General features: G+C 42.3%; 1 pseudogene; it reads left to right on the top strand.

Annotated features, from left to right (window-relative positions):
• Positions 1 to 8485: 8485 nt before the first annotated feature.
• LOC147426526 (uncharacterized) lies at positions 8486 to 9479 on the top strand (annotated as a pseudogene).
• Positions 9480 to 9937: the final 458 nt, after the last annotated feature.

The following is a 9937-nucleotide window of genomic DNA, read 5'->3' as shown; positions in this document are numbered from 1 at the left end:
ATTTTGAGTTGAAGATGCAATTTCAGCTTGTACAGAGCTTGTGGTTTGAGGGTTTTTGGTAGATTTGGGCAACGAAGTACGGAAACGTTTACACACCATCGAAGCGGTCTCTTGAGAGACGCGGTTTTTTGGAGCACATAGGTGGAGCTTCTTTCACAGGTTTTCATAGGATAATTTGGTAGTGATTTTGTGCTTGGATTTATGGTATTTGCAAATGGTTTTGCACATGGTTATGGTGCATGGTTGATGCCCATTATACATGCATTTTGGCGTGCACTTTCAAGTGCCGGTGAGCTCTCTTGAGAGCATTGTTTTCGCATTGATCAAATTTTCGGATTGCAACTCTTTTGGCACTTGCTTATGTGTGATCACTCCGTTGATGTACATTGAGTGTGGATTGCCATTGTATGTGAAAATGGGGAGCCATTTTGGCATTTCTACTCATTGGCATTGAGTAGTATTATGGTTTATGGTAGAGATTGTACTTGAGTTTTTGCTCAGTTTTCAGGGAAAACTCTGTAGGATTTTTCCCAGATTCTTGCCATGGTTTATGCGTATACGCAGTTTACTCTCTGATGGTTTAGTTATCAAGCTGACTCCCACTCTGGCATTTATCTCCAATTTCTTGGCTTGCGGTTTGTGTTGAGTTTTGGCTCATTTTGCAAAGGAAACTCTATCCATTTCCCCCCATCTTCTTGCCATAAAATTGTGCAGTGTTATGTCATCTTGTACAGTGGTGATATATTTCCACTTTGACAATGATCGAGTATTTACTCTCACTTTGATACTTGGACACATGTTCAATGTTCTTGTATCCACTCTCGCAGGAGTGCATTTATGGTATGCTCATAGTGGTTACAGGTTTCCTTTGATTTTGCTTCATGTTCTCACATTGACGCATATTCCGAGCGTGAGACTACAGCATGCAGGTTATAGGTTTTCACTATTGAGCTACTGGTTGGTTTATGCTTGATTAGCGCAGTGGTTGAGTGATCTCCCACTTTTGACGCATATACATTAACATGATGTGTGACACAATTGAGTCTACAGTGACGGCTCATGAGAGACGAAGGTCTTGATCTGCTGATACTTGCATTGTTGGCATTGTGATCACATAGGACACATTAGGCATCGTTGTTTCAGACGTATGAGACAGCAGCAGAGGTGTATGCAAGATGTAGATACGGCTTTGACACATGTTAGAGAGGCAGTTCCAATGGCAGTCTATGCCAGTGACGGTGATGTCACGCTTGCCTCCAATGTACCTCTTGCAAATTTGTCCATAGATAGCACACTTTCTCCACAATGGTTACTAGATAGCGATGTTGCTTTCCATGTCACACCGCATCATAAGTTTATACTTTTTCTAGTGGGAGACTTAGCTGTGTGCACTTGGCCGATGGTTCGGCATTTGACATAGAGGGTGCAGGAGACATTTGTTTGTCTTTGCCCAGTGGTGCGTCATACACGCTACAGCATGTGTGCTATGTTCCTTAGCTAAGACAGAGCTTGATCTCAGTGAGACAGTTGGCAGCTTTTGGTTGTCATGTACTGCTTAGAGAGTAGTCTTTTCCGATGCATTGCGATTCATTAGTGATTGCCAGAGGAGACCGCAGCGGCCCGGTATATCCTATGCATGTGTCTAAGGTTTGAGACGGCATAGTCTCGGTTTTGTTGCTAGCATGCTTTGAGCAAGAGACAAGACATGTGAGCTCCACCATGCTCACGATATAGAGCATTTAGTTGTGCATGACGTGCCAGTAAATTTTTTAGAGACAAAGATAGAGTGGCAGTGCTCTAGTGAGAGACTACAGGTCTTATCAAACTTTGTGCAAACAGAGGTAGAGCAGGTCTGCTCCCTAGAGATACAGACAGAGCTGACAGACATGGATTTTTTTGACATGCTCATGTTAGTGGCTAATGAGTTGGTGCCAGGACGCACAGTTTTGCCTATGGGTGAGAGGAACGTAGCTTCCCAGTGTCGGTGTTGACACATCCATACACAATGGGTAGTCCTAATGATGCAGTGATTGCAGATAGCGCACACGAGGCGAGTACAACCAGGTTTGCACAAATTTTGTCAGCGTTTGGGCGTCTCATGTTCGACTTGTTAGTGTTGAGGCCGGATCTAGCAGCTACAGTGGGAGCATTTGCAGCAGGGATAGTCAGTCGTACAGTGAATGACAATAGCATGATGCTTCATGGAGATTTGCAGACCATACAGAGTTGTCTACGGGATTTACATGCAGGCTCTAGCATGGGTACTCACACTCGTCTATCACCAGAGCCGATACGACTGCGTGTAGATTGACATAGTGAGCCAGTGGGCGTAGGTTGAGAGAATCTCTCACCTAGTTTCTTGTACATACTAGTAGTTTAGCTAGTAGGTCTCACTTATCGGACCACCGTCTTTAAGTGGGAGATTATTGGGGTAAAGGTGCTAGCCTTTGCTCGGGGTCGGACATCCGGTAGTCGCCCGTCCACTGTGTATACACACTTCCTTATTCTTTCTATACATAAGAATAAGGAGCACCTCACTCACTTGAGTTAGTTTCTGGAGTTGCTCCACCCAGATCATGTGTTCTCTCTCTCTCTCCTCTTCTCACTCTTCGCACACGCACCACATTCGTGCACTCACAGAGCTCCTCTTTGGACCCACTCCTTGCATGACAGAGCTCGATCCTTGATGGCACATTCACCAGCGGGCTTGCTCATTGATATGCCCATTCCTTTGCAACCCATGTTGGAGACCTTGCATATGTGGCTCTCACTTAGGGTGGTGGGTCATGGGCTCGAACCTTGTTTATGTCCCATAATGCAAACCATCCTTAACACATGAATATATTCTTGACCGGTTTTTGATTGCTCGTCTACTATTTTGCAGGCACTTGAGTGTGCAAGGGATCCCCTTACACGTTGTTCATGACCCAAACATTGTGCACATCAACTCCTCCTAGTACAACTTATTTTAGATGAGGAGGATCTAGCTAGAAATTCCAAGCGTTGTCACTCCATTATGGATTTTTAAAAAACCAAAGGGCTTGACACTTGCAATGTCCAAAGCTTTTTATGCCTCCTAGTTTTCATTATGCAGCCTTCAATTGGAAGGAGAAGAAAACACACACATGAACAATAATCCGTGACTCTCTCTCTCTCTCTCTCTCTCTCTCTCTCTCTCTCTCTCTCTCTCTCCTCTCTCTCTCTCTCTCTCTCTCTCTCTCTCTCGTTTCGGTAATAGATTCATAGCCAATAGGTTCTTGCTTCGATAATTTGAAAGCAAGATTATGTAGGCTTTGGAGATGCATCGCTTCATTATTTTTATACCTAACTGCCTTTTTTGTGAGGTAATTTGCGATAGATTACATGCTAAGCACTCAAAAACAGACCTCAACATGCAAAAAGGAATGAAGATTAGAAAATCTTGAATCCAACTAAAATAGATAGAAGGGTATTTTGGGAATTTTCACAAATTAGAGGGATATTTTGGTAAATTTTCATTTATCATTGATGTCTTAAATCTTTGGCCCGCTTGATCTAGGGGTTCTCTTTCTCTTCTCTCTCTCAGGCTACTATCCGATAGTATATGGGAAAGGTTTGCCTCACTTTAGCCTTGAGCCGATTGAAAATCCAGACTAGCAAGTTTCAAACTAAGGTAAAGGGAAGAAAAACCTGTAAAATATACAAGAAAATAATTTACAATTTTGCAAATTAAAATTTTTTACAAGTGTTTTTGGTTTGCATCTTGGCAAGGAGGAAACCCACCTGTTTAGGAAAAAATACTTTCTCGAATCCTGAATATTGCAGTCCGATTCTAACCTTCCTACGTCGGCCAGTAGTACTACCCTCAAGCCCTCATCTCTAAAGACTTCAAATTCCTTATGCATTCTCCAACACTTGCAACACTAACCAAATGTCCTCTGTCCATATGATGTGCAAGCCCTTACATCATATGCCTCTAAGAGGGGGCCTCCACGGAGGGGGTAACTGCTTCCCTCCTCTGAAGTGCAGTTGGAATTTAAACTTTTAATCCCCTTCCCATTCAGCATGAACATGAAGGCTTGTCATTTCAAAGTGTCCTATAAAGCTCTCTCTTATGATTATCCAACTTGGCTTTTTGGCCACACCAATAAGGTATCCTCGACAACCAATCAATTGGCTTTGGTAGCAGCCAATGTTGTAAGTATAATGATGGGGAGCTTACCTTCATGCAACACAGTTAGATCAATATCGCGCTTGTGTGTTGGGTGTGTGTGTGTGTGTGGAGAGAGAGAGAGAGAGAGAGAGAGAGAGAGAGAGAGAGAGAGAGAGAGAGAGAGAGAGAGAGAGAGAGAGAGAGGTGGACCTCGAGAGACATGCTACAATCCCAATCGCCATTGATTGGGTGTTGAGTGCTCGTGAGAAAGAGATTGCAAGTGTGAAGCCTTCTTCTTACGCAACGCTAGAGATTGGGGGGGGGGGATGAATGTGTGTTCGTGGAAGAGATTTGGTGTTATTTGTGCATCCTTGCTCTTTTTCTCCGATCCTTATCGATGAGTCACACCCTCCTCACCTCGATCAACATTGCCTACAATCCCCCCCCCCAAAGAAACCTTTACCATACCAATGGTGCCTCCATATTCCTCTACCTCACGTTGCCTCAACAAGTTTGAACCAAAGCTCTCGTCTTCTATATCCCCCTTGGTAGCCTTGCCTTGGTCTCCTCGAAACAAAATAGGAGCTCATAGTCGGCTTCGAATTGTCCAAACATCCTTTTCGTATGGATTACTCACCCCAACCTCATCTGCGATCACAACTCCCCAAAGTTAAATTAAAAGTTCCTCCATCGCGCAAGGATCTATCCTTCTTTGTCTCTTGGGCTCCCCAACTCAAAGTCCTTATCACCCAAACATGAGGTTGTAACTTGTAACTCCACTCTCGAGGTACATCACTGCAAGAGTGCCCACGAGCCTACATATGCTTACTTATTTGTATGTGCAGATACATACACATGCATGTATGTGTGTATGAGAGAGAGAGAGAGAGAGAATATTTTGGCATGTATTGAATTTGTATGCATAACATTCAACTAGGTTGAAATAAATTATATATTTATTGGCAGACCTCGTGATTTTATCAAATGTCTTCTTTAGGAAAAATGCTCACCGTGTGGAAAAGGCTTCTGAATGATAGGCCATTGACATATGGACGATTTTTTGGCCTGCCCAAAGGGAAAAGGCTATAGCAATGCCTTCTCTTTTCGCTGACTAAAATAGAAAAAGGTTGAGTTGTATTTTCAAGCATTTTTTGATAGGCAAAAAATGGCGATTGATTGAAATAAGATAGTGTGCACTCATTTAAATGAAGAGTGTGTAAATCTAATGATGGACATGTCTTGGGGGTTCTTAGGTGATCTCACCGCCATGAGCTGGACCAACATAGGGATTTCTCTTTGTGTGTGTGTGTGTGTGTGTGTGTGTGTGTGTGTGTGTGTGTGAGAGAGAGAGAGAGAGAGAGAGAGAGCTGCCGTACAACCAAAATCCTAATCCTATCTTCAACTCGTTGCTCTAACCCTAAACACTATCAAAACCCTAACTTTGCTAACCCTAACCTTGAAGCTACTTCACGCTGCTCCTCAAACTCTACCTTGCCATTGTGCTGCCCACAGCCTACAAACATAAGCCAGTCACTCTTGCACTGCCATCTTCTGCTCTGTGTACCACCTTCCTCGTCACTGTTTACTCTGTAAATGGAGCCCCAACTCATGTCATTGCTCACACTGCTACCCTTGTATACAACTGCCATTTTGCCTCTTTTCACGGGCTTTTCTGTCCCTTGCCACTGAAAGCCGCTTTTTCGGCTCTTTGTAATTGCCACAGTGAGTTACCTCACCCTACCAAAATCACCCAAACACTGTGGCTATCCCTACCATTTCACTGTACATAGGCGTGCGTGAGTCACGGGACTTTTCCCATATCTTCTTAAAAAACCCTCAATTAGCTAGTCATTGGGCTAGTTGAGCCAAAAAAATAAAAAAAAATAAAGAATATAAGTATATTATGGCCCATGCGTATGTAAATATTTCTTTGTATATAGGGCCTAAATAAAAGATTTTTTTCATAATTATTTTGGTATTTATTTAAATATTTCTACCTAGGTGTGTGCTATTTATGCTCTGTACATTGCCTCACCATTACCACAATTTTTTCTTACCATTTTTCATACTCTTTATTCCATATAGAAATATTTTCATGTAAGCTTCTCTTATATTTGGTGTAACTCCACCCCAACAAAAATCCAAAAAAACTAGTTTTATTTATGTGTATATTCTTTCACTATTGTGATTTTTCCCTTCCTACATCTATTTTGTTTTTTTTTCTAAAAAATTAGAACACCAAAAATATTTATCTTTTTATGGTAGCCTCATAATGAGAGAGATTTCTTTTGACCCCTTTATATTTTTTTCCACTTATATTATTTATATTTGACATGTACATATTTTTTAGACCCCTCAATATTTGGTTTTCTTAGTTGTACTATTCACTTATATCATAATCTCAACAATATCTTCAATTATAGACCTACCAAATAAGGTCAAGGGTAGGTGGCATGCATACATGCACTATGGAGGGCTCACTCTTGGAGGTATTCAAAAGAATCATCCAAAGAAGGACCCCACAAGGACCTTGTGCAGTGGAAAAAAACGGTCGGTTTTGCTGAATTTTTAAAGTTCACTTGCTCTCCGAATTTGAAAAGGTGATACAAACAAAATTTGTAGCTCGTGGGCTGAACTTTTGCCTCAAATTTTTTCATATTTTTTTGAGCTACGAGCTGGGAGCTATGATTTTATTAGTGGACCCCAGTTTTCCCATGCTATGCAGCCACACTCTCTCTTCCACTTTATCATTTTCCTCTTTCACACACACTTCTCCACTCATCATCCCCACCTCTCTCACCACTCCTCTCTGCACCCTACTCACCTTCTCCTCAACCTTGAAGAATAAGAGAGACCATGGTGAACTCATACCTCCCACACACAATTCCATTCCAAAATTGACCACCTAGTCTCATTTTTCCTCCTCCAATTTACCCATATCTATAAAAAAACCACAAAATTCAGCCTCTTCTCTTAAAAGACAGCATCATGGTGGTTGATTACTCAGCTTCAATTACCTTGTCTCTCAAGGAAGGTCAAGAGTGGAGAAAAAATGTACCGTCAAAGCTAGTGGACCGTCAACAAGCGTCAAAATTGGCCCTACTCAAGACACTTCGAGCATCAACCTTGTAAGAAATCCACCTTTTCTTACCTCTTAAGGGTTTTTCTTCCTTATTTGTATCCTACATGGATACTCCCATTGTAAATATCCAATTCCATTTGTAGATTAATACTAACTATACTAACACTAACCCACTATGAAAAGTCCTATCACCTCCATTTCTCTCCTCTCTCTTTCCCCACCAACTTCTTGATAATTCCAAGCAAAGAAATTAGATAAATTGTTGAAAATCTAACCCAACCATGGTTAGAGGAGTAACCCTAGCCTTCAAAATTGCTATAAAAGGAGGGTGTAGCTAGCACAAAAGGGGGAGAAGAAAGAGCACTATGCTATAGCTTGAGAAGCCAAGCTCAACCTCTCTAGAAGGAGCTCTTGAGTGGAAGCTCATTGTCTTATGCATGTGCATATGTTGTAATAGGGGATTATCAAGGGAACTCTATGCCATTGTAAGAGAGAGAGTGATCATTCAATTGAGAGTAGGAAATCTATCATTTCTCCTACTAGTGTAAGCCCAACATTTGCTGAATCAAGGAGGGTGGATTTGGACTAAGCTTGGATACTTTGTCTCCCTTCCAACGTGAAGTAATGGACAACAATGATGCGTAAGTGTCTTGGTGTTTTTTGTTAAGTTCTTGATAGCTTGTCTCTGGTGTTGTCATCAATCTAGCCATAAATCCCACATACTGTAAGAGGGCGACAGGGTGGAGAGGACTCCCCTGGCCTTAAGACAGTGATTGGGATGGCTTTTCTTGTGATGTGTTGTGGTGAAATTTACGCAAGCTATGTTGAACAAATACTAATCTCACTTTGATTTATCATGACAGATTTGTAAGAAGGTATTAATGCAACAAGCACCCCCTCCCCCTTTCTCTCTCTTTCTTAAATATATAGTTGTGTTTGCTTGATCATTGCCGATACGTTTCAAAGCAGCCCGAGCACTATCTCTCTCCCTCTCTCTCTCTCTCGTGTTTTAGTGTGTGAGAGTGTTCCATTGGTGTTAGGGTTAGTGTAAATTCCTTGCTTGTTTGTGGGTTGCTCTAACGATTCTCCTCTTTTGCGTCCTAGTTCGCTCTTAAACTAGGTGGTGTCCCTTGTGTAGTTGGGATTTGGCTGTGGGTTTGTTGTTTTGGTTTGTGTTGTATTGTGCCCCAGCCCCATTGAGCAGCACGGGAGCCTTGAAGGGTGTCTAGAGGCCACTCTTCTTGTTGCCCGCCCCGGACCGCCTCACCACCATGTGCACTACCAGTTTGTGTGGCTCCTCCTCCCTGCTCGCCTACCGTGTTTCACCTCTGCACGAACTTCGCTTTTCTGGTGGTGATACTAGTGGTTGGAGGTTGAGCATCCATAGATTCTTGAATGTTTTGCTCCGATCCGATGTAGGATTACAACCAGCATTGCTAGCTATAGAGATGAGAGAATGAGATGGAGAATGTGATGCTATAGGCGATGCGACTAGTGTCGGCAACCCTGTAGGAGCCCCTGATCTAGATAGTGCCATCGTCATCACAACCTAAGTTGTGGGATGGGTTGATATTGGAGCTACTTTGAAGGAGGCCCATGGAGCAGTTGTTGCCCTGACTCCACCCGTAGCATTCATCTGTGAGACGTGAGCTTTCTTGACAACTGGCTTTCAACCACTTCCTCTCCTTAGGACATTTCACATAATCTAATGGCTCCCGCGAGTTCCTTTTCTCCAAAGGAGTGACGTGAGAGGTAAAGTTCAGTTTGAAGCGAAGAGACAAGCTGCCAAAGAAGTCACATAATCTCTGGGCTCTGTCTTCTCTCTGTACCCTTTGAATTCTAGCATGAGTAGAGGAGCGAGTCGGCCATGTCATTGTAGTAGAGGTTGATCTACTTGGTGGGGTTGCGAGCCTCAATGGAGAAGATAATGTCAGTGTTGAGGTTAAACTGCCAAATGTGGGTGACGGAATGTTGAGCTTGAATTCATCGATGGTTGCCTTTGTAAGTTATTGTAACTAATACTTTTGACGCCTTAGGCTTTGTAAGTTATTGTAACTGATAATTTTGACACCTTAGGCTTCAACACCAGGTGCAGTACACGAGTTGCACACGTGCACATATGTGTTAGCTTTGTGAGCATAATGTTTGTGTATTGTAGGTCAATCAATGCATCATTTGCATGTATGCATATAGATCTCGAAGTGCAGTAGAAGTAGTACAAATCAAAGTATAGCTGCCCTCATCCAAATAGACTGCATAGCATGATCCTACATTTGAGCAATATTGAAGGGAGAAATATTAATGTTCTCCAAGTTTTGAGATTGAAAAATATACAAGAAGTTACAAAGATGACAGGTTGGAAGGAGTCCCAAACGTAGGGTGGCTAATTGTGCTCAATTTGCAAGATTTGAGACATGATGAGCTAGTTGACTGGAAAAGTAAGTGCACAATTTAGTAGGTGGGCTAGGGACAAACCTTGTGAAAGCTGGCGATCAATTGCCAAGGCTTGAGGAACTCACATTTTGGAGCAATGGAGAAGATAAGGTTAGTGTTGAGGTTAAACCTGGCTCGACAAAACTAGTACCATTGAGATTGTTGAAGCTCAAGTACATTCCATATTGCAACTCTCTAAACACGTTGCCAACAAAATATATTTGTATTAAAAGAAACACCTGTGCACGTAAAATGCACACATCCTTCTAGAGCGAGCCAAGACTGATTTG

This window comes from Adiantum capillus-veneris, chromosome 24 (assembly GCF_014529385.1).
Source record: "Adiantum capillus-veneris isolate H3 chromosome 24, ASM1452938v2, whole genome shotgun sequence".
Classification (NCBI taxonomy): domain Eukaryota; kingdom Viridiplantae; phylum Streptophyta; class Polypodiopsida; order Polypodiales; family Pteridaceae; genus Adiantum; species Adiantum capillus-veneris.
The sequence above is the reverse complement of the archived record's forward strand: the minus strand, read 5'-3'. Positions and strand labels throughout refer to the sequence as shown.